Source organism: Globicephala melas, chromosome 16, assembly GCF_963455315.2.
Source record: "Globicephala melas chromosome 16, mGloMel1.2, whole genome shotgun sequence".
Taxonomy (NCBI): Eukaryota; Metazoa; Chordata; class Mammalia; order Artiodactyla; family Delphinidae; genus Globicephala; species Globicephala melas.
Genome location: NC_083329.1, coordinates 11,011,249 through 11,035,210, shown reverse-complemented (window position 1 = coordinate 11,035,210; position 23,962 = coordinate 11,011,249). Strand labels below are relative to the sequence as shown.

At 40.9% G+C, this 23,962-nt stretch overlaps 1 protein-coding gene and 1 non-coding gene across 2 annotated transcripts in view; one reads left to right on the top strand and one right to left on the bottom strand.

Moving 5' to 3' along the window:
- SEC23IP (SEC23 interacting protein) overlaps nt 1-23,962 on the top strand; it is a 90,000-nt gene that overhangs the window by 51,922 nt on the left and 14,116 nt on the right. Inside the window, exon 19 of the transcript XR_009559286.2 lies at nt 16,311-16,377. The gene's annotated coding sequence lies outside the window, so the exon portion shown is untranslated. The remainder of the gene's footprint in view (nt 1-16,310; nt 16,378-23,962) is intronic.
- Nucleotides 7,497-7,629, bottom strand: LOC115843445 (small nucleolar RNA SNORA66). Its single transcript, XR_004035753.1, has one exon. It is a non-coding gene; the product is annotated as a small nucleolar RNA SNORA66 (small nucleolar RNA).

Genomic DNA, 23,962 nt, shown 5'->3' with positions numbered 1-23,962 from the left:
TCTGTAAAATATTTTGCCAACTGAAAATTATAGTTTACCTCGACTGTTGTCAAATCTGATGAGTTTTGAATTGATGAGTTTGAGCCTCAGTCTCCTCCAGAAGAAATACGTAAAGATGAAGCTTTCTGAACCCTCGGTGTCTCCAGTCCAACATGTGCTGCTGATCTGCAGAGAATTAAATCTAGTCTGCTGGCTGGATTGTAGAGTCATGTCTGTCACCACTTTCTTTGGAACTGAAAGAGGAACATCAAGGGACTTCCCTGGTGGCACAGTGGTTAAGAATCCGCCTGCCAGTGCAGCAGACACGGGTTTGAGCCCTGGTCTGGAAAGATCCCACATGCCGTGGAGCAACGAAGCCCGTGCGCCTCAACTACTGAGCCTGCACTCTAGAGCCCGTGAGCCACAGCTACTGAGCCCATGTGCCACAACTACTGAGCCCATGCACTACAACTAGTGAAGCCTGTGCGCCTAGAGCCCGTCCTCGGCAACAAGAGAAGCCACTGCAATGGATAAATAAATAAATAAAATTTAAATGAAAAAATGTGAAAACTGTTTTTTTTAAAAAAAGAGGAACATCACATCTACTCTTGGCATATCTTAAAATTCCGGAAAGAGCTTTCTTGAATTGCAGGAGTGATCATGTGCAGTAAGCTGGAACTAAATTCCCATTTACCAGGCCCCAAAGGGAAATGAATATTTAAAGAAGTTTTCATTTTATGGATGTTGTTTAGTTTTGTATAGTTCAGATCCCAGCCAACTTTAAAGTGGTTAGTTTTTATCTTATTTTACTTTGCTTTTGAATTTTATTTTATATTTCATTTTGACTGAAAGTGTCACATCTAAAGAAAAGTCACAGTTTTTCATAAAGTGGATTTAGAATGGCAAAGTAGAGAAAAAGATCAATTTTTCTTAAAATTGCTTTAAGGTAAAAAATATTTTACAAAAATGGAAGTGTATATGCTTTAATTTCTATAACCAATATGTGTGTTAACAGGATATTTAGCTAAAGTTTTCATTTCACATTAATCAATTTCACATTTCTATTTTTGTGTCTAGAGTTAAGTCTCCCACCCTGTTTAGCTATGGAAGGAATTGCTTCACAGATTTTCTTTGATGAACTTAAAAAATATGAAAAGGACACAAACAGATAATTCACTGAAACAGAACAAAACAAGCCAGTACACTTGAAATAAAATGTTCATCCTTGTGACTTATCTCAAAAATACAAATTAAAATATAAAAGGGGGGACTTTTTTTAACTGCTCATACTGGCAAATGAACAAAACAAAACAAACAAAAGGATGGGCCCACGGCTTCATACATTGCTAGCAGGAATATCAATTGCTTGTTCTTTTCCAGAAGACAATTTGTTGTAGTGTGTATCAAGAGCCTTAAAATGGTCTGCACCTTTTAACCCAGTAATTTTACTTTGAGAAATAGTCTTAAAAAAATAGACAAAGATTTATATACACTGGATTGTTCATCATGGGAGAGTTAAAGAGTGAAAATCTGGAAACACATGTTCAGTGTTGTTAAAATTAGACGGTCAGTTTGGGAAGAAGTTGGAGGAGAAAAGGGAGGAAGACTTGGAATTTCACAGATTTCTAGTCTTGGCCACAAGGAGTCTTATCGGATAGTAAGGGCCCGTGGACAGCTCGATGTAAATCTACGTATTTCTGTAACTATAAAAACAGCCAATCGCTGTCAGTGGCAGGATGGCAGCACTATCTGTACAAGTTCAACTTGTCAGACAAAGGTGGTGTCCTAGCACAGATGCCACTGCAGGGGGAGGGTGGCCACTTGATATAAACAGCCCAGTCTGGGAGAACAGTGGATGTGCGTAGCTTGAACTGTGGCTAGGTTGGGAGCTCAGGAATCCTTCTAACCCTTCCCAGCAATCTGAGGATTAAAGAGGAAGGGCCTTGGTCACCGTTGCAGATAATGACAAAGCCAGCGTTGGAGTCCTGGTCTCCTGTGCCCAAGTCCATTTGTGTCCACCTTGAATCCCAAGTGGAGTAACAGCTTCATAGGTCACTCTGACATTTGTGGCATAGGAATGGCACAGGCCCATTTTATAGATAAGGAAACAGAGGTCAGAAACATGGAGTGACTTGTCCAGGATTACATAATAAGTAACTGGTGGAATTGTGGTCAGAGTACAGAAAGCAAAATTTTAAAAATAAGATGAAAATTCAAGCTTTTACTTTTCCTCCAATGTTTGGACAAACTCTTTCAGCCTGTTGATCAAGATTCTTTCTTTTTTTTTTTTGGCCGCACTGCACGGCATGCAGAACTTCCCTTACCAGGGATCAAACCCGTGCCCCTGCAGTGGAAGCACGGAGTTTTAACCACTGGACCACCAGGGAAGTCCCAAGATTCTTTTTTTTTTTAGTGGATTTGGAAGGCAGGGGAGTGTGTTATCATCTTAAAAAATTACCTTATTCTCATACGTGGATGTCTCTCCCACTACATCCTTACCTTGTCTTCTTCTGCTTCATGTAACTGTTGACAAGGTACCACCAGGGACCTGGGACAGCTGTTTCTTCACTCCAGTGGTTTGTGAAAACATCTTGTTTTTTCTCTCTATGGGCTGATACTACCTACCTGTCCAACACTCCTGCTTTGGTGCTTTGTCAGGGTCCCACCTGAGGGAACAGGTGTGTGAGGTGTGTGGCAGTGATGGATATTTTTTCTGAAACAAAATACAGAGCCTTTAACTTTATAAGCTTGAGTCAGATCCAGAAGAACTTTAAGAGCATCTTTGGTAGTTACTGATTATTCCCTTTTTTTTTTTTTTTTTTTTTTTGCGGTACGCAGGCCTCTCACTGTTGTGGCCTCTCCCGTTGCGGAGCACAGGCTCCGGATGCGCAGGCTCAGCGGCCATGGCTCACGGGCCCAGCCGCTCTGCGGCATGTGGGATCTTCCCGGATCGGGGCACGAACCTGTGTCCCCTGCATCGGCAGGCGGACTCTCAACCACTGTGCCACCAGGGAAGCCCTGATTATTCCTTTTATTGAACCTCACTTTCCTCTTGGCAGAAGGCTTTCATGAACTTTTTTTTTCTTCTTTTTTTCCATGAACTTTTTGTGTTTGACCTTTGCACTAATTAAGGGAGGAAGGCGGGACAGGGATAAGCATCTCCATCGTTTTTTTTTTTTTTTAATAAATTTATTTATTTATTTATTTTTGGCTGCGTTGGACCTTCGTTGCTGCGCGCAGGCTCCCTCTAGTTGCGGTGAGTGGGGGCCACTCCTCATTGTGTTGCGTGGGCCTCTCATCGCAGCGGCCTCTCTTGTTGAGGAGCATGGGCTCTAGGTGCACGGACTTCAGTAGTAGTGGCACGTGGGTTCAGTAGTTGTGGCTCGCAGGCTTAGTTGCTGCGTGGCATGTGGGATCTTCCCAGACTAGGGCTCAAACCCGTGTCCCTTGCATTGGCAGGCAGATTCTTAACCACTGCGTCACCAGGGAAGTCCCTCCATCTTTATAGATGAGAGAACCGAGATTCCCAGAGGTGCTATGACTTGTCCAAAGTGACTCTGAGGAGTGAGCGGTGAAGCTGGGACTTGAACTCAACTCTTCTCCAAGTCCAGTCCTCTTTCTGTGGCACCATTTTGTTTCTGTGTGGAAGTACATTTATCAATATAGGTAACTCTGACAGGCCTTAAAAAGTATAAATATGGGGGCTTCCCTGGTGGCGCAGTGGTTGAGAGGCCGCCTGCTGATGCAGGGGACACGGGTTCGTGCCCCGGTCCAGGAAGATCCCACATGCCGCGGAGCGGCTAGGCCCGTGAGCCATGGCCGCTGAGCCTGCGCGTCCGAAGCCTGTGCTCCGCAACGGGAGAAGCCACAACAGTGAGAGGCCCGCATAGCGCAAAAAAAAAAAAAAAAAAAAAAAAAAAAAAAAAAAAGTATAAATATGAAATAGCTCTTGGCATTGTGTTGGATTTGAAAATTTGGAAAATGCAAAGAAGCATAAATGAGAAGATAACAATCACACGTATTCCACCCTCACCATTTTGCACTTTTCCTTAATAAAAATGGGATCACATTATAATATTTGGAACTTGCTTTTTTCATTTACTATTATCTTGAGTTTTTTCTATGTTATGAAAACAGTCTTCTATAAAATCAAATCAGTTTTTACTTAGGCACCTATTTTTTGATTGTTTCCAATTTTCCAAATATGTATGTATATATGTGTGTGTGTGTATGGATAGAAAGATACATCAGATAGATCAACCTTTTGATGAACCTCCTTTCAGAGAAAGCTTTGTGAACATTTGAATTAGGTTTTAAATTCAATCACTGAACAGATATAAGATTTCTCTGAGGCCCAATGAAATAGGAAGTTGCTAAGAAAATCAGACTTTCTTCACTTGATTTATTATTTTTTTTCCTTCACTTGATTTTATTTGAGTCTTTGTACAACCTCTTTGCAGGCTCAAAATCACCCTCAAGATTCTGTTCCCTAAATGGTAGTGTTTGTATCCCCCCAGACTTACACTTCAAGTAGATTTAACTCTCAGTCACTGAGCTATCTAGTAAAGTGGTTTTTCTATTTTTCAGCCAAAAATAAATCCTGCTAAAAAGCTGAATTAAAAAAAAAATGAAACAGTTATAGGAAATGTGAATTCTAAAAGGCATTCCTCTGTTAGAACACATTGGCTTTTTTTTTTTTTTAACCAAATGTGGTATTTTGTGTCTAAACCACAAACTGATTTGATCAGTGGATGCCATGTAAACCTAATGATCCAGTTTCTGAACCTTTCTGAATCTTCCGGAAAGGCTCCCTAGTTCAGGAAGTTTTGAGTTGTCTTGTTTATGCTGTGTATATGATTTGTATTGCATTTATTTGTTTTCATTCAGGTCATATGTCTTACTTTAGAACTTGGTCTGACTTATGTAGCCAGTGTTAGCATTAGCAATATTTTAAATTCCTTTTGTAGTACCTGTGGCATTTCACTTATTTAAAAATGAAATTTGCCTTTGGACATAAAACTTTAATTTCAGGAAATGTAATAATTGGCTTTAGGTATTGTTTCCTCACAAACCTGTTCAGACTCTCTATTTACCTTCCAAAATTTTTAAAAATCCAACTTATGTGTATGAGAGGGGAAGAGGGGGAGCAGAGTAGCCCATCCAATGTTGCCTCTTGACAAGAAATCTTACCTTCCAGAATATTCTTGTTACTTTTTGGCTTTTTTCCCCACCGAGTTTTTTAGTACCCAACTCATCACATTTTTCAGTTGCAATGCCATGAGGGAGATTTCTACTTTCAGTAACGGTGGACTAGCTTATTGTACACCAGCCCTTCCACCAAAAACAACTAGAAAATATAATAGGTGGGGAAAATGTTTGAAGGTAGCAGAGACGTACCAAAGAAGCAAGGACTTGAGGGATCAAGATCCCAGAGAGAAGGGAAGGCTGACATTTGGTGCCACTTCTCCCCTCGAGGTAATTGCCAATGCAGAAAGTGCCAACTGAGATGCTACTAAGCTGAGCTCTTCTGGCATTCTTATGACTGAGGAGACAACAATTAAAGTTTAAGGCACACCAGGGATGAGGGATTCTTACAAATACCTCCAGGATTTCAGCTGGGACTTCTGACAGTCTATTCCATCAGATAGGGATGAACCAGAAGTAGAGCAGCCTTCACAAAGACTAAAGCCCAGGTTTAAATCAGCTTAATCCTTGGTTGTAAGGTGATCTACCCCTCTCCGAACTACCTGCAAGAAGAAAAATACATTTTTGGGGAGAGGAAGATAACATCACCCAGAGCTTCAAATTTTCTGTATAATTTTTCATACCTAATGACCAATCTATATGACTGAAAACCAAAACCAAACAGACAAAATAAATGGTAAAGACAGATGTATAGTAGATCCAGACATTGGAGTTATTAGACACAGACTTAAAATAACAGTGATTAATATTGTCAAGAAGTTAGATGACAATTTGGAGACTTATTTTGCAGAACTGGAGATATACAAGAAGCTGAATGGCAATTCTAGAACTGAAAAATATAGCAGTGGAAGATAAGAATTCAGCAGTGGGTTTCACACCAGATAAGACATAGTTGAAGAGAGGAATAGTGGATTGGAAGGTAGGTCAGAAAGAGATAGACTTATGCTCACAGAGGCAAAGGATAGAAAACACAGGAAAGAGTGTAAGAGATATATGGAATATGATGGAAGATATAAGTATGTGTAATTGGAGTCCTTGAAGGCAAGGAGGACAGAGAATAGGGCAGAAGCAATATTTTAAGAGATAATGAGGATTTTCCAAAAGTGATGAATGGTTTCAATAAGCACTACAAACCCCTGGCTGGATAAATACAAAGAAAACCACACACTAAGGCACATTGTGGTAAAATGCTGGGTGGCTTAAAATCACTGCTTAAGTCACTACTTGACAGGAATGTCTTCACCTCAATGGGCAGCACCATGGCTATGAGTTTCCACAATTGCTTACATAGCTTTGCCTTTAATTTCTTACCAGACACATCTCTCTTTGGGGAAATATTTTCCAAGGACCAGCTTTTGCCCTTAGTAAGGTCTCTGTGCACCCAGAGCTGGAGTTCTCCTCTCGCTGCACTTTTGTCTATAATCCTAGGAGAAAAACACTCATTGCCTAGTGTGCCCTGGCAGGTCTCCCACTGAGGGGCTGGATGGCGTATAGGGTAATGGCTAAGAGCACAGGCTGTGGAAAGAGATTGCCTTTGTTTGTTCCACCACTTACTCATCACGTAATCTCACTTCTTGAAGCTTTACAGCCCTAAAATGTACAATAAGGATTAAAATAGTTACTTACACTTTTTAGGGTTGTTATGAGAATTAGATGAGCTCATGGATGTAAAGTGTTTAACATACAGGAATTAATGGAATTAATGAATGAGTTTCTTTTTAAATCTCCTTGACCCATGTCTTCAGCCTGATTGGTAGCCATGTATTCCTTCCTTAATAATAGCTGAGGCTTCTTCAAATTTTTGTGCCTGACTTGCCCCAGTGGGAACTAACATGAAAGGAGAGGAGGTGGTGTACATTTTATATCAGAGGAGAGAGCTTAAAAATTAATCTCCTTAAGTATGTACAAGAGTTGGTGGACTTCGCCCTTCAAAGGAAGAAGTAAACATTAAAGGTAGAAAAGTTTCTGAAGAACCAGAGAAATCAGACCCTGATTGGATCAAATAAAACACCTGGATGGGTTAAAGGATTTTTTTTTTTTCTTCCTTAGAGTAAATATTGCCACTCTCACTACCCTGACCCAATTAAAAAATTTTTTTTTACTTGTTCAATAAGTTTATTACTGTCTTTATCTGAAAAATCTTCATAGAAATTGTGGTTTCGTTTATTAACTCTCAGCAGCCCATTCCTGAGCTCTAAGGAAGCTTGCCTTCTTCTTAGCTACCCTATCTTTCTTCTGGGCAAGTGACATTTTGGGACGGTTCCACCTGTTCTCTTCCTTAGCCTATTAAAAAATGCAGTAATTGACAGTTACAATGTACTGGGATAGAATGGGCCACCTCTGTAGCATCCAAGGCTAATACATTTCTATCACCACAATTACTTTAGCAAACCTGGTTCCCCTCACCTCTGCAACATCATGCAGAGCTAGTGATCGAGTTTGCACCCAATTTAAATTTAGTTACTATTTCTGCCTTAAAAAATGCATAAAATGTACCATTTTCTCTATCATAAAATTCTTTATTAACAATTGTATTAATTAACTCCTGTATTCCCGATTCAACTGCCTTCTGACTACTGTTAAGTTCTTGGTTAATGCATTTTAAATATCCATATGAATTCATACATCTTTCCTATAATTTTTTACATATACACACACTAGGTATTTTACTGCAATGTATTTTATTCTCATTGTGTTCCTTCTCCTTAGGTAAATATATATTTATACAAATCAAATTGTAATTTTAACTACATTGAAGAAGATTGGAAATCTGGTCCTCACAGCAACTTGGAGAGGTTTTTACTTTAGGCCCAGGGCATCATTTTTTTTCTTTCACTAGGCAGAAATTTCATTTTAATATGAATATAAAATTATTATTATTATTATTTTTGGCTGCACCACATGGCATGCAAGACCTTAGTTCCCCAGTCAGGGATTGAACCCATGCTCCCTTCAGTGGAAGCGCGGAGTCCTAACCACTGGACCACCAGGGAAGTCCCCACGAATATAAAATTATACAGAGGTAGTACTGAGTGTTTTAGTCTGTTGGGGCTGCTATGCAAACTACCACAGACTGGATGAATTATAAACAGCAGAAATTTATCTCTCACATTTCTGGAGGCTGGGAAGTCCAAGATCAAGCTGTCAGTAGATTCAGTGTCTGGTGAGAGCCTGCTTCCTGATTTATAGAAGACTGTCTTCTCACTGTATCCTCACATGTCAGAAGGGGTGAGGGAGCTCCCTGGGGTCTCTTTTATAAGGGCACTATTCCCTTTTGTGAGGGCTCCACCCTCGTAACCTATTCACCTTCCAAAGGCTCCACATCCTAATACCATCACATTGGGGGTTATGATTTCAACATATGGATTTGGGGGGAACATTTATGTTCAGTTCATTGCACCAGGTAAAAAGTGAATTTTTCACTCTGTCCCCTTGTCCCAATTCCTCTCTTATTTATATTTCTTCGGTAGATTTTTTGCAATATTTCCCCAGTATTTTGAAGTTTTTGTTGTTGCTGTGGATGGGATGATTTTTTAAAAACAATTTTGAGTTGGAAATTTTTGGTACATGGGAAAGTGTTGATTATTTTTCATTTATCTCATGTCCCTTGCCTAACTCCTCACTCTAATGAGTGCTAATAGTTTTGCTGTTTATCTTTTGGATTGACCGAACATCGGTTTTCTCATTTGCAAAATGCAGATAGTGTTGACCTTGCAGAGCTTTAATAAGGGTTAAATGAGATAAAGGAGCCGAGCTTAGTGAGGGCTTGATTAATATTAACTTGTGGTCTCACTACTATCGTCCTCAGGATAAGATCTTTTTCTGTGCGACTCCACTGATAGTGGAGAAATGGATCATGGAGAAATGATTTGATCGGAAAAGGCTCTGCTTACAACTGCTGATACAGAGAGACTGACATCCATCAAGGGGCTGCCAATAGCTTATCTTTTTTACCCTTTAAATTTTAAAAAAATTGTGGTAAAATTCACATAACATACAACTCACCATCTTAGGGACTTAACCTGGTGGACCAGTGGTTAAGACTCTGCGCTTGCACTGCAGGAGATATGGATTCGATCCCTGGTCGGGGAACTAAGACCCCACCAAAAAACAAAACAAAACCTTACCATCTTCACCATTTTTAAGTACAATATTGTCTCATGAAGTACATTCACATTGTTGTGCAACCATCACCACCATCCATCTCCAGAACTCTTTCCATCATGCAAAACTGAAACTCAGTACCCATCAACAATAACTTCCTACTCCTTTCTTTCCTCCAGCCCCTGGCAGCCACTGTTCTGCTTTCTGTGTCTACGAATTTGATGACTGCATGTACCTCAAGTAAGCGGAAACGTATAGTATTTGTCCTTTTGTGTCTGGCTTATTTCACTGAACATAATGTCCTCAAGGTTCATCCATATTGTAGTACTTGCCAGAATATTCTGCCTTTTTAAAGCTGAGTAACATTCCATTTTATGTATATACTACCTTTTGTTTATCCATTCATCCATCAGTGGACACTGGGGTTGCTCCCACCCTTTGGCTATTGTGAATAGAGCTGCTTTGAACATGGGTGTATAAATATCACTTTGAGTCCCTGCTTTCAATTCTTTTTTAAAAATATATTTATTTACTTATTTGGCCGCGCCGGGTCTTAGTTGCGGCACATGGGATCTTTGTTGCCGCATGCAGGATCTTTAGTTGTGGCATGCAAACTCTTAGTTGCGGCACGTGGGATCTAGTACCCTGACCAGGGATTGAACGCAGGCCCCCTACATTGGGAGTGTGGAGTCTTACCCACTGGACCACCAGGGAAGTCCTCCTGCTTTCAATTCTTTTCAGTATATATGCCAGTGGATTTTTGAAAGCACTGAGGAAAAACATTCCTGTGTGCCTTCTGTGGTTTCCGTAGCCTTTGGAAGAATGGCCTGACCAGCACACCCTGGGCATCTTAGGCTGCTGTGGCAGAAAGGAGGTGTCTGCAGCTGACTGTCACTGTGTGTTGAGCTTTCGAAGTCTCCACCAGCCTGCTGTCTCAGCACTCGGGGCTGCAGAAGGCATTGGACAAATGCAAGATTTGCTGCTCTCGTTGCTACCCACAAATGCACATTTTTCTATTTTACTGTGTAATTCCAACTGCTAAAATGACCCTGTACAATGTGGAAACTGCAATCAAGCATCAACATGAAGCTTCCAGGAAAATAAAAATGCAGCAGGAAGAAACAGCAGCAGGAGAAATAAGTTACTGGGAAACACTCACAAAATGAAATGCCTTGGCTGTTTTTTTGTTTCCCCCCTTTGTTTAAACGCTCTATTTTATTCAACGCAGCATTGTTGGTAATAGGGGAGACCGTAAACAACCTCGATGTCTGTCAGGGGGAGATGTTAGATACATCACAGTCCTCCATACTGTGGGAGACTGTAGAGCTATAAAAAGGATGCTCAACCTTTCAGTAGAGAAAGATCTACCAGAAAGTTAAGTGAAATAACAAAGGCAAAATGCTGAGTAGATTGTCCTTTTCTGCTGTCCTTCGCAGAAAAAGGGAGCAAATAAGACAGTGCGTGCGTGTACATATAATACATTCTTATGCTTCTTGTATATATATAGTGAAACTCTGGAATATGCATAATAAACCAATATCGGTGGTTAGATTTGGGGGTGGGAAGGAGGTTTTCACAGTGTCACTTTTTAGATATTCCTGAGCCGTGTGAATAGATCACCTTTTGAAAATCAAGAGAGAAAGGGCTTGTATTTTTCCACCAGCTTGACCATGGGAAAGGCTCAAAATCTAAATTAAGTTGATTTATAGGCAACGAACAGTGGCACAGTATCTTGCAAGAAAAACAAATGTCTGTTACAGGCTATTCAGAATTTGTCTTCTGGTTAGGGAAACCAACAACTTCTGATTCCGACACTGGAGATGCCGAGAGGAGATAGGAGGGAATGGTGCTCAAAACCTTACTTTACAACTGACCCTAAACTCTCAGGAGAAAGGGGAGAGTTGGGTTCAGGGCAGGAAACCAAAGCCAGGGTTGGACTGGGACTGGTTATACTTGGGCTTTTTCTCTCTCTTACACCACCAAACCAGGGCAATAGCAAACCTTTGATTGTATGGCTGGACCAGAACTTTGGGTGCTTGAAACCCTAAAATCTAAAGCAGCTCATAAACTAGCAGGCAGATGAACACACTGATTGATTGAGTTCCCACCTCCATGTGTCCAGAGCTTCTATCACACCACAGGGTGCCCAGGCAGGAATTGCTTGAGCTTGGAAAGCCGAAGTTGGGGCTTTCTGTGTCTGTACCTCCAACTCACCTGGAGAAGCTCAAGGTAGGGCCTCTTCTCACTACCAGAGAGCCATCACTGGCCAATGAATAGTCTTAAGGGAATAATGGTGAATGCAGAAGAACAATTAAGAGACATTTGGGGATCAGGAGCCCTGTGAAAGAAGGATGACTGCCGAAGTCAGAGACTCTAGGTGGGCTGAATGAGAGAATCCTGAGATCCAGTGACATTTTATCTACCAAGTTGCACTTGAAACAAAAGGACACAGGAAAACTGAAAATAAAGAGGTGAAAATAGATACACCAGACAAATAAAGCTCAAGGAACAATTTTAGTGTCAGACAAAACAAACTTATGGAAAAAAAATCAAAGACAAAGCAAGGTGTTGCATGCTGATAAAAGGCACAATAGACCAAGAAGATCTAATGATCATAGACATATGCCCCTGATATTATACCTTTGGAACATATAAAGCAACATATGGTAGATTTAAGACGAGAGATAGATAAATCAAGAATTATAGTTGGAGATTTTAACATATACTCAAAAGCTGATAAATTAAGCAGAAAAAATAACCAAGGATACAGAAGAGTTTAATAACATGATTACTTAACCCAGATTAGCAGAGATAAATTTAAGTAACACAGAATATACATTCTTTTGAGCACACACAGAGCAGGCACAAAGAGATTTATGTATCATACCACAAAGAAAGCCTCAGTGAGTTTGAAAGAAATGGGGTACAAAATCAATATTAATAGCATCTCCCTTACTCTAGAAATAACTCATTATAAAATGAAAAAAAAACAATTAAAATACAGAAGAAAACTTCAAACTCCACAAACCTATAAAGTTTCTAGGAATTAACATAATAAAAATTCTCAAGACCTTTATGAAGAAACGTCTGAAACTCTATTAGAGGATATAAAATAAAATGTAAATAAAAGCTGTGGATGGGATGAAAACATTATAAAACTATTGATTTCCACTTAATCTATAAATTCAATGCAACTCAAATTAAAATTGCAAGAGTATTCTAAGGGGACTTAATAAACTGATTCTGAAAATTAGATAGATGAATAAAACTTCAAGAATAACTAAGACAATTTTGGGGAAAAAAAGAACAAAGAAAGGGGACTTGCACTACCAGATATTAATATAGAACCAGGCATAAAACCAGGCTCAATGGAACAGAAAAGCATCCAGAAATTGACTCTGTATAAATGAGGATTTGGTATTTTATAGAGCTAAGGAAGAGGTGGATTATTTGGTAAATAATCTTGGGAAAATTGGGTTGTTATCTGGAGAAAAATAAAGTTGGGTCCTCATCTCTACCATATCCAGAAATAAACTTCTGGTGGATTAAAGACCTAAATTTAAAGATAAAAGTGCAACGTTATAGGAAAAAATGTAGATAATTCTTTGTGATCTTGGGTGGGGGGGATTTCTTAATAGAAGCTCAAAGTGTATACAATAAAGAAAACAATAGATTTGAATACATTAAAAATAGGCTTTTTTGGGGCTGCTGTTAACAGGTAAATGCCATCATCAGAGTAAATGAATAGGTGACAGCTGGTAATGTATGTGCAACATCTATGACTGAAAAAAAATTAGCTTTAGCTTCTAGAGTGTGGAGAAAGACATCTAAAAATCAGTATGGAAAAAAGGGAAACAGAGAAAAAAATTAAAAAGGGAATTATATGAATAAGCAAGTTACAGAAGGGGAAGCCTGAATGAATGATAAGTATCCAAAGAGATGCTCAATATCAGTCAGAAAAACACAAATTTAAATAGTAATGGGATCCTATGTCCATTTGATAGCAAAGAAAGCCCCAAAGAAACAAACAAACAAAATCTTTATGCTTACGTCACTCCCCTGTGTAAAAGCTTTCAGAGGTTCCCTATTTAGGAGATAAAACACACACCCATGTTGCCTGTGTGATGGACCACACACCCACCTCTCCACTCTTCTCCTTTGCTTCCTCCCACCAGATTTGCATTTTAGTATAACTCTAATAACTATGGAGATTGGACAGAGAAGATACTAGAAAAAGAATGACTACTTAGAAGACCATTGAAATAGACCAGGAAAGAGATGCCTGAATTGGGATACAGAGGAGGGGTCAAAGCGAAGAAACACTGAGAGAGAAGGAAGGATATACAGACCTTTGTTGGGTGGCAGGGAGTGGTTGTGAATGGCTTCTAAGATTTGTCTTGGGCAACTTGTTGCATGGTGGTGCCATGCATCGAGAAAGGAGAAAGTCTAGATCAGGGTTCACTCTGTTGAGGCTCAGACAGCCATAGGAACTTCCGGAGGAGATGTACAGCTGCAGTTGGCTATGAAGGCTTGGCATTTAGAAGGGTGATCTGGACAGAGGTGTTGGTTACGGGTGTCATCACTCCATAGGAAGTGGTTAACACCATTGATTCAGTGAGACTGTTGCCTGAACCATAAAACACAATAGCTCCCTTTGTTCATAAAGGTGCTTTCTGATTACTGGCATGACTTTTTTTTTTTTTTTTTTTTTTTTGCCGGAATACGATGATTCTCTACCCCCAATTTGACCATCTCCTCATTTTGTTTTTTTTTGGTAACATGATAAAACTTGCCTCTTGTTTCAAACAAACTTCATTTCTTTGAAATATTACTGATTGAAGTTAGTGGTGGAGATAATTAAACCAGTTTACCTGGAGGTTCAAATTCATGACTTTGGCCTCTTTATTACTATTGCTTTAATAAGCCAGAGATTTAATATCTGAATACAGTATCTGGCATGAAAATAAGTGAACTTGAAAGTGAAAGAGCCTTCTTAATGTACTTGTTTATTAGATGACATTTTGAATGAGTTGTAGGTTAAACTGATAATTGCTGTTGCTGAAACTTCCAGGCTATTGATATTCAAAGATTTATGATCTAGGGTTACTTTCTAGCACTAATAAGTATACAAATTCAAGTTGCAGAGGTTCCAGAAAAGTGCCAACAGCTAATTAGAGGCACTTGATGTATAAACTATTGTGACATAATAGGAGCCACAGGTATGATTTTTCCCTCAGGCTGTTTTCTGGGGATAGTCTTTCAGTGTAGACTATGAGCTAAATAAAGAACATGGGATTTGGGACTTCCCTGGCGGTCCAGTGGTTAAGACTCTGCGCTTCCACTGCAGGCGGCATGGGATTGATCCCTGGTCAGGGACCTAAGATTCCCACATGCTGCTTGGAAAAAAAGCAATTTAGAAGAAATAGACACCACAAGAAGAAAAGCTTCAAAGCCATATTTAATATTCTCAGAGCAATAAGAGAATAGTTTATCTCCATGAAATTAGAACAGGATGCTATAACTATGAGCACAGAGAATAAAAGAAAGGGGGGGGTTCCCCCTTTTATTCCCCTTGGGAAAAAAAAAAAAAGAACGTGGGCTTTGGAGGTAGACTTGAGACCTAGTGTTTCCACTTATCAAATGTGTGTCCTCTTGCGCTGTGTGTTCTGTGGTTCGAAGATGGCTAAGGCAGTTCCGAACACCCAGAAGCAGCAAAAGGGAGTCATTCTTCCCGCATCTATGTGAGTTATTAAGAGACGTTTCCCAGAAAGCTAATGCACACTTCCCTTCATGTCTCAGTGACTAGAATTGCACTGTACACCCAGTCCTGAGCCAGTCATTGGCAAGGAGGGGAGTGGAATTAACATGTTTGGCTAGACCATGTCTCTCATGTTTCGGAATGTCATGATCCTGTGTCTGGGTGTGGGTCTATTTGTATCCATTGTCAGTTGATCCTTTCAACCTGCAGACTCATTCTTTAAATTATGGAAAATGTTCTTGAAACATAAATAACTTAATTTTCTTCCCTTTGGTTTTTCTGTACTCTCCTTCTGAGGGCACCCCTCTTATTTGGGTGTTGAACCTCCTGGACTATTCTTCCTATTTCTCTAATATTTTTTCATCCCTTTGGCTTTTTCTCATCTGAGTTTTTCATTTTGGCTGCTAAAAATTTAATTTCCAAGAGCACCTCCCCTTTTTTCTTCTTTGTGCTCATTTTTATAGCATCCTGTTCTAATTTCATGGAGACAAACTATTCTCTTATTGCTCTGAGAATATTAAATATGGCTTTGAAGCTTTTGTTCTTGTGGTGTCTGTTTCTTCTCAATTGCTTTTTACTGTTTTGGGTGTCTTTCATGTTAAGGATTTTCCTCACATATCTGGTAATTATTTTTAAGATTGAGACACTAAGAACCCCAGTGAGATTGGGCTTGTTGATTGAGAGCCTCACCATGGGTGGAGGGACTATTTCATCGGGGAATTTCTCCTATTCTCCTAACTATCTTTGTGTCTTTTCTCTTGAGTTGGCCAGAGAAGAATTTTCAAATACCCTTCTTGGGGTGTAGAAGCCTTGTTTCCTCTCGGTTCTGAGTCAGGGAGGGGAGCTGAATATTTCAACATTAATATGTAAATTCTTACTTAATCTTATTTTCAGTATCTTACTCTGTCCCTTAACTATGGTTGGTGCTTCCATCTTTTTTACCCACTCCAGTGAATAAACCTCTCATTTTCTGCCAGGGTGGGGCAGGAGCAGCTGCTGAAATACATCAAGTGGGGGAGAGCATCCAGGGGACCTGAACAAAACTGAGATGGTGGTATAATGTTTCCATATACCCAGCGCTCAGTTTCCACTACTATTAGCATCTTACATTGGTATGAACATTTGTTACAATTAATAAACTGATACTGGTACATTAACTAAAGTCCATAGTTTAGATTCCTTTAGTTTTTTTTTTAATGTCTTTTTTCCATTCTAGGATCCCATTTAAAATACCATGTTACATTTAGCTGTCATATCTCTTTAGGCTCCTCTTGGCTATGGAAGTTTCTCAGACTTCGCTGGTTTCTGATGACCTCGAATAAACACTGCTGGTAAGCTGTTTTGAAGGATGCCCCACTATTGAAATTTGATGTTTTCCTCATGATAAGGCTGGGGTTACTGGCTATTGGGAGGAAGACCACAGGTAAAGTGCCATTTTCATTGCATCATATCAAGCGTACGTACTATTAACATGATTTGTCACTGTTGTTGCTGCCCGTGATCACATGGATGAGCTAGTCCCTATTAGCTTTCTTTACTGTAAAGTGACTCTTCCACTGACCCCTCCCCATTTCCATACTGTGCACTTGGGAAGGGAGGCACCGTGCACAGCCCAGGCCTATGGAGTGGAAGCTACCCTCACTAGTTCTTAAACAGACTTTCAACCTCTACTCCACTTCCACGAGTACCTGGTGCTGCCAATTCATGAGACTTTTTGAGGTTCTGAAGCACAAATTACGTGGCATCATTGTTTTTCCCAGTGTTGACTTAGGATTCAACTTCCTTTGATCTGCTGTTGGATTTGATTTCCTGATTTCCCGGTTCTGAATTTTTGTTGCTGTTGTCTCTTCTGTTTTCCTTGTCCTTCTGGATTTATACTGGGTTTTTTTTTTTGGATCCTTTTCTGTAAGTTTAGTGAGTCTACTAGGAGGGAGTAGAGACAGTAGTTTTAAAAACATGTCTACAAATTCTTTGATACTGTTCCTTTCAAGAGTTGGAACTGAATTCCTCTCTCCTCGTATGTAGTCTGGACTCAGTATTTTGCCTCTAATAAGTAGAACATGGCAGAAGTGATGATATGTCACTTCTGAGATTAGGTTATAAAAAGACTGTAGCTTCTGTCTTGGATATGTGTTCTTGCTTTCTTGGATGACTTGCTTTGGGGGAAGTCAGCTGCCATTTTTGTGAGCATCCCTATGGAGAGGCTGGCGTGGTGAAGAGCTAATGCCTCCAGCCAACAGCTGCAAGAAACTGAAACTTAAAAACAATTACATGAGCTTGGAATTTGATTCTCCAGTCCCAGTTGAAGCTTGAGATGAGTGTACAGTTGAGGCTGGAGATGAGTGTACAGCTTGACTGCAACCTTATGAGAGACACTGAGACAGATTCACTCAGCCAAGCCACTCTCAGATTCCACGTCCTCAGAATCTGTGTGAGGTAATAATTATTTGCTGTTTTAAGCTGCTAAGTTTTGGGCTGATTTGTTATACAGCAACAGGCAACTAATATAAGAGGTAAATTACAAATGAGACTTTTATAAATATTAACTATCCCTATATTTAGATACCATCATGAATTTTTTGAGAATTCAAGTAAAGATATGAACTATTTTTTTAAATACGTTTTTTATTTTGGAAAAATTTTAAATCTATGAAAAAGTTGCAAAGACAGGGAAGGTTTCCATCTACCTCTCACCCAGTTGTTAACTGTTCCACTGTTGTTAACATCTTACATCACCACAGTACATTTGCCAAAACTAAGAAACTGACTTGGGTACATTGTCATTAACCAAACTCCAGACTTTATTTAGATTTGCCAGTTTTTCCATGAATATCCTCTTTCTGTTCCAGGATCCAAATCCAGGATACTATATTGCACTTAGTTATCACATCCCTGCAGCCTCCAAATGTAGTTTCCCAGTCTTTCCTTATTTTTCATCACCTTGACAGAGATCTGAGCTATATTGAAATTACTTTCATTTGTTGGGTTGTGTTTCTTTGTGACACTGCTAGGAAAATGAACAACAGGAACCCGAGCTTTATAAGAATTACAACACTTATCCCATTTGATAATTAGTTTTGTATTTACTTGTGCAATTCTTTGTTTGTCTGCCTTCCCCAGTAGCCTGGAAGATCCATGATGGTAGGGGCTATGTTTGCTTTTGTAAACCCAGCATGATGTCTGGCACATAGTAGTTGCTCCATAAATACATGTTGAATGAATATGTTCACTTATACATATTGGCACACATCCAGAGTTAATGATCTTTAAGTTTTTTTTTTTTTTTTTGGCCACGCAGCATGTGGGATCTTAGTTCCCCAACCAGGGATCAAACCCACACTTTAACCACTGGACCACCAGGGAAATCCCATCATAAGCTTTTTTTTTTTTTTTTTGCGGTACGCGGGCCTCTCACTGTTGTGGCCTCTCCCGTTGCGGAGCACAGGCTCCGGACGCGCAGGCTCAGCGGCCATGGCTTACGGGCCTAGCCACTCCACGGCGTGTGGGATCTTCCCGGACCGGGGCACGAACCCGTGTCCCCTGCATTGGCAGGCAGACTCTCAACCACTGCGCCACCAGGGAAGCCCGCATCATAAGCACTTTTTTTTTTTTTTTAAAGAACAGGAATCTTTTTTTTTTATAGTTTTGTTTGTTTGCTTGTTAATTTTATTTATTTATTTATTTTTGGCTGTGTTGGGTCTTCGTTTCTGTGCGAGGGCTTCTCTAGTTGCAGCAAGTGGGGGCCACTCTTCATCGCTGTGCGCGGGCCTCTCACTATTGCGGCCTCTCTTGCTGTGGAGCGCAGGCTCCAGACGCGCAGGCTCAGTAATTGTGGCTCACGGGCCTAGTTGCTCCGTGGCATGTGGGAGCAACCCATGTCCTGCCATGTCCTCTGCATTGGCAGGCAGATTCTCAACCACTGCGCCACCAGGGAAGCCTCATAAGCATTTTTAATGAATCAATGAGCCTCAGTAGTCCTCCGAGGACTTAGAATTGTGCCTTAATTATAGTAAGTCCTAAACAAATAATAACTGTTTGCCATACACACTGCCAAATGCTTTACCTACCTTAGCTGAATAAATAAGCATACAATTAAGTTACATAAAATGAGAATTGCAAAATTCTAAGAGACAATACTCTGCCTCTTCCAGATGAGGAGCTCTTATTTAATGCCCATGAATTGTTCCTTTCAGTCAAGCCTAATGCAGTTGAAGAGAAGAAAGATGTCAGAATGGGCACAGCGGCTGCTCTCCTAGAAAGAGCACACTAAGTATGGTGTGTCCGGGTGCCACGGAGTGGAAGGAGAAATTGTCGGTTTCTCAGGAGCAATGTATGCAGAGAAAAACATCACAAGGGAAGAAAATACAAATTCCTAGGACTCACCTCTGCCACTTTGAAACCTAACGCCTAAGTTCAGAAAACTTTATTCTAATTAAATGCAACTTCATTTTAATTCACTGCAAAACTTTCATCCAACTCTTAACGTTTGAATTTTAAGATTTCACTCTTTAGTATTGCTATTCATGTTACTATTCGCGTTTTAGTTAAAATGATAAGAGTGCAAATCATTTGTTGGACTTTCTTGTGGGGGGCGGATGGCACCATCTGGGAAGTTCCATCTTAATGGAATTTGGGAAATACGAGAAGCTGAGCTGGTGGTGTCCACGGCGGAAAACAATAATGCTTTCCAGTGGCAGCTCAACTGACATTATTACTAAAAGCTTTACATGGTGCTTCATATATAATTCAGAAATAATAATAAATTGGAGTTGGACTTTTGGCTCCTCTCCCAGATTAAATCCCTTGAGTGTTTAATGTTTATCTTATAGAAGACACACAAAGAATTCAATTTTAGACCTGTATATTTATCTAAATGCAGTGAGTGACCACTTTTTGTCTGTCTGTGTGTGTGTGTGTGTGTAGGGAAAAGTAAAAATGTGCTTCAGAGCAAAATACAGGAAAAGTCATTAAAGTAAAAATTCAGGATTGGGACTCTGTAATATATTTTGCTAGTAGCAGCATAGCCCAATAAATCAGGTCTATTTGTTTAGTTTCTTTATAATTGATTTTCCATATTTTTCAGCAAGCCACAAAAATTCATCTTTCAATATGTCTGTTTTCATCTATGACCTTCTATGGGAAGAAATTACATGTGTCCGTATTTTAAATTATTTTCCCTCATGAAATTTTCATGGCCTTACTTGCAGATTGCTCTTCCATAAAAGGGCTCATTCATTTATTCACCCATTGTTTGCAAACGCTTTACATTGGAGTCCCATTGATTAGCTCAGTGTCTGACATATAGTGGCATTGGATACATATTTGTTGGATGAAAAAATATTGTCTGCATGCACGCAACATCGTTTTGAATGTATTTCCTAAGCCATGGTCACTTGAGATGCTCATTTTCTTTCACTACATGTTCTCCATTTCTTTGATAGTGAAAGAACTTTTACCTTGGCTCTGCCTTTAGAAAGAAGGGACTTTCCCTCTCCTTGCCACCATTCCCCCTTCTTACTGGTTGGAATGTAGACAAGGTGTAGAGCCATTGTAGACAGATAAAGGCCATGCTCTGAGGATGGCAGAGTCACAGGTGGCAGGTGCTTGGATCCCTGCTCTCCAGCCCCACACACTGCATCTGTACCATTATGTGAGAGAGAAATGAACTCCCATCTTTTTAAAGCCATTGTTATTTGGAGGTGTTTCTTATGCAGCAGCCGGATCTGTCTTTTAACCATACTGTTCTCAAGGCACTTAATTCTAGAAGGGGTTAGAAGTTCTCAAATAACCATAATATAAGCCAGGATGTGAGAAATTCTATGAGAGCTCAGTAAATGCTCTGAGGGTTTGGAAGAGGGAGGGTCCACATCCATCAGGAGAGCAAGTCAGGTGTGCTTTAGATACTAGGATATCTGAATTTTGAGAGGAGCATTACTCTAGTATCTGATGGCCATGGATATTCTTATTCATGGTACCCTAACTGCCTGGCTTACCTTGTCTGTCTGGCACACAGTTGCCACCTTCAGACTTGGGAAAAGCAGACAGATATTCCTGAGGGTCTGGGGTGATGGGTGGTGGTGTCAGTGTGCACTCAGCCTGCACCAGGACAAAGAGGCCGACTGAGCTTTCTCTAGGTAAATGAATTACAGCCCTCGCAAATTATCGAGGTGGTCAGGAGGTTTGGGGTCAGACAAATGTTGGGGTTTAGATTCTGCCTATACTACCTCCCAGCTGTGAGCAAAAGACTGTAGGAGCTGAGATCTGGCTCTTTGGGTTCAAATCTCTGTTCCACCAGTTAGGACCTATGTGACTACAGCAATTTGTTTAACCTCTCTGTGACCTGATTTCCCGTGGGATGAAAGTACCCACTTCTTAGGACTGGTTGAGGAGTGTTGAGGAGATTAAGGGAGAACTCCTGATGATATTGTCTTTTTCTTTAAATTAATCAATTAATTTATTTATTTTTAGCTGCGTTGGGTTTTTGTTGCTGTGTGCGGGTTTTCTTTAGTTGCGTCCAGCGGGGACTACTCTTCATTGCCTGCATGGGCTTCTCATTGTGGTGGCTTCTCTTGTTGCAGAGCACGGGCTCTAGGCACACGGGCTTCAGCAGTTGTGGCATGCAGGCTCAGTAGCTGTGGCTCATGGGCTAACAGTGAAGGCTCAGTAGTTGTGGTGCACGTGCTTAGTTGCTCCACGGCATGTGGGATATTCCCGGACCAGGGCTCGAACCCATGTCCCGTGCATTGGCTCGAACCCGTGTCCCCTGCATTGGCAGGTGGATTCTTAACCACTGCGCCACCAGGAAGTCCAATAATATTGTCTTTAACACATATTTAATGTTTAGTATGTGCCAGGCACACAAATATATTTATATATTTATTTAATGTATATAAAGAGAATAGTGTCTAGTATATAGTAACTACTCGATGAATATTACCTGTGACTGTTGTTTTTAATGACACAACTTCTTGTGATTTAATGGCCTCAGTTTTATGCATGTGTAAAACAAAGGTGATAATACTAATCTTCTTGTCATAAAATTAGGGTCATAAGATTATGTCTATAAAGCACTTGCAAAATGCCAGGTTTTAACAGTAGGGTCAACACATTATTAAGCACTTTTTGAAGTAAGTCTCCAAAGTATATTTCCCCATACATTTCCTATGTACTTCTAAGGCAAATAAAGAGACACGCAGTTTTGTTAAGTGCAGACTTGAGGGAGGGAGGAAGCCATGGGCACAAGTGAAATAGTAAGTGTCTGGCTAAACACCCTGCTGCACTGGCGATCTTTGTAAGGATTTTGCGGCAAAGATACAGAGAATTTCAGTTGGTGTCAGGGGAGGGAAATAGGAGTAGCTGCCCTTCATTGAGGCCTTCTCTGTGGTTCACCACAGCCCTGGGAGGTGACTGTGTCCCTTCTGACGGTCAAGAAAAGTGAGGTTCAGAGAAGGTAACCCAGCTGGCCTGGAACTTACTGTACACACCCTCTGAGTTACCGTTCAGTCTCGTTCTGGCTGAAGTGCCAATAGCAGGGCCAAGGAAACAGGCAGGAATGGTGGACGGTGAGCTTGACTCACCTGGAGGTCCCTGCCCACCTGTGGGTGTCAGCAGACCCCCCCCCCCCGCCCCTCTGACAGCCTTCGACTGTCCCACAAGGTGCCCAAGCGAAATAATCCCAGACCCTGTGATGATCCCTTGGGGGCTATTCCCCTGGATCTTCCAGGCCCTGGTCATCTCTCAGTCATTTAGGGATAAGCACCTCCTTTCCCTCCTCAGCTAGAGTGGGAGAACTCTTACTGTGGTGTCTCCCACATGGGGCACATACAGTCTCGTGGTGTCACTGGGAGCATTGCAATCATAGGGAAGAGCACTCTGAGTTGGCCACACTTTTCCGGAGCTCTTTGAAAGCATGGCTCTCTTTCTCTTGCCTTTCTGGGTCTCTGGGAGGGTTGTGATGGACTGTGAGGACCCTCTCAGTTCCTAACCATTCTCTCTGCCCTCCCTGTGCTGTTGTTTCCTGGCTGTTATGGCACAAAGGACAAGGTAGAAGGTGCCCAGGGTTCCAGGTGGGACAGGTGACGCTCGTTCTCTCCACTCTGGGATTTCTAATCCATCTGGGTCTCTGCCAGCAGATTTCAGCACCTTGTCTTCTGGGAGCAGACCCCAAAGCCAGACTGTTTCGGTTCCCTTCCTTTCTCTCCAGCGCTCTGCCACCCTCCTTTTCTAGCTCCAGGGTAAGAGAGTGCGTGAGGGCTGCGGAGGGCACGGGACGGGGAACCGCTTCTGCCAGGTGGCACCTCTTTTCAGATTTTTTTTTCTTTTACTTGGACTGTGCCCTTTGCACTTAGAAGCAAGTAATTTGTTGTCTCCATTCTCTGGATGTGACCTGATCACAGCCCCTGGGACATGAACATGGGCCACTTTTCACGATCCAAAGAGACTGTATAGAGGGAGCCTGGGGCCAAAGGGCGTGATTCCTATCTCACAAGATCATCCTGCTGCATTTCTTTGCTTGGAGTGTGTATGTGTGTGTGTGTGCGCACGCGTGTGTGTGTGTGTGTGTGTGTGTTTCAATTCTTCCTTTGCCTCACAGATCCTTAAAATGATGAGACAGATTCCACCGAGTCCCGCAGCTTTGTACAGAAACGAGTGTGGCTATATATGTTTCTCTTACTTTGTAACCAGTAGGAATTTTTCTGTGTTAAAGAGTTTTGGAGGCATTTTCCCAAGAGCCCACAGGCCATCTTTCATACCAAACACATTCGTCAGAGCTTTATAGGATGTAGGACAAGCCCCAGCAGCAGGTTTCATGAGTGAGGGTAGTGCATCGTTCAGCCGTATCATCTAGTGCAAGTTTACCATACACTTTTTATCCAGAATCTACTCTAGATAAAGCCATGTGAAACTCCAACAGCC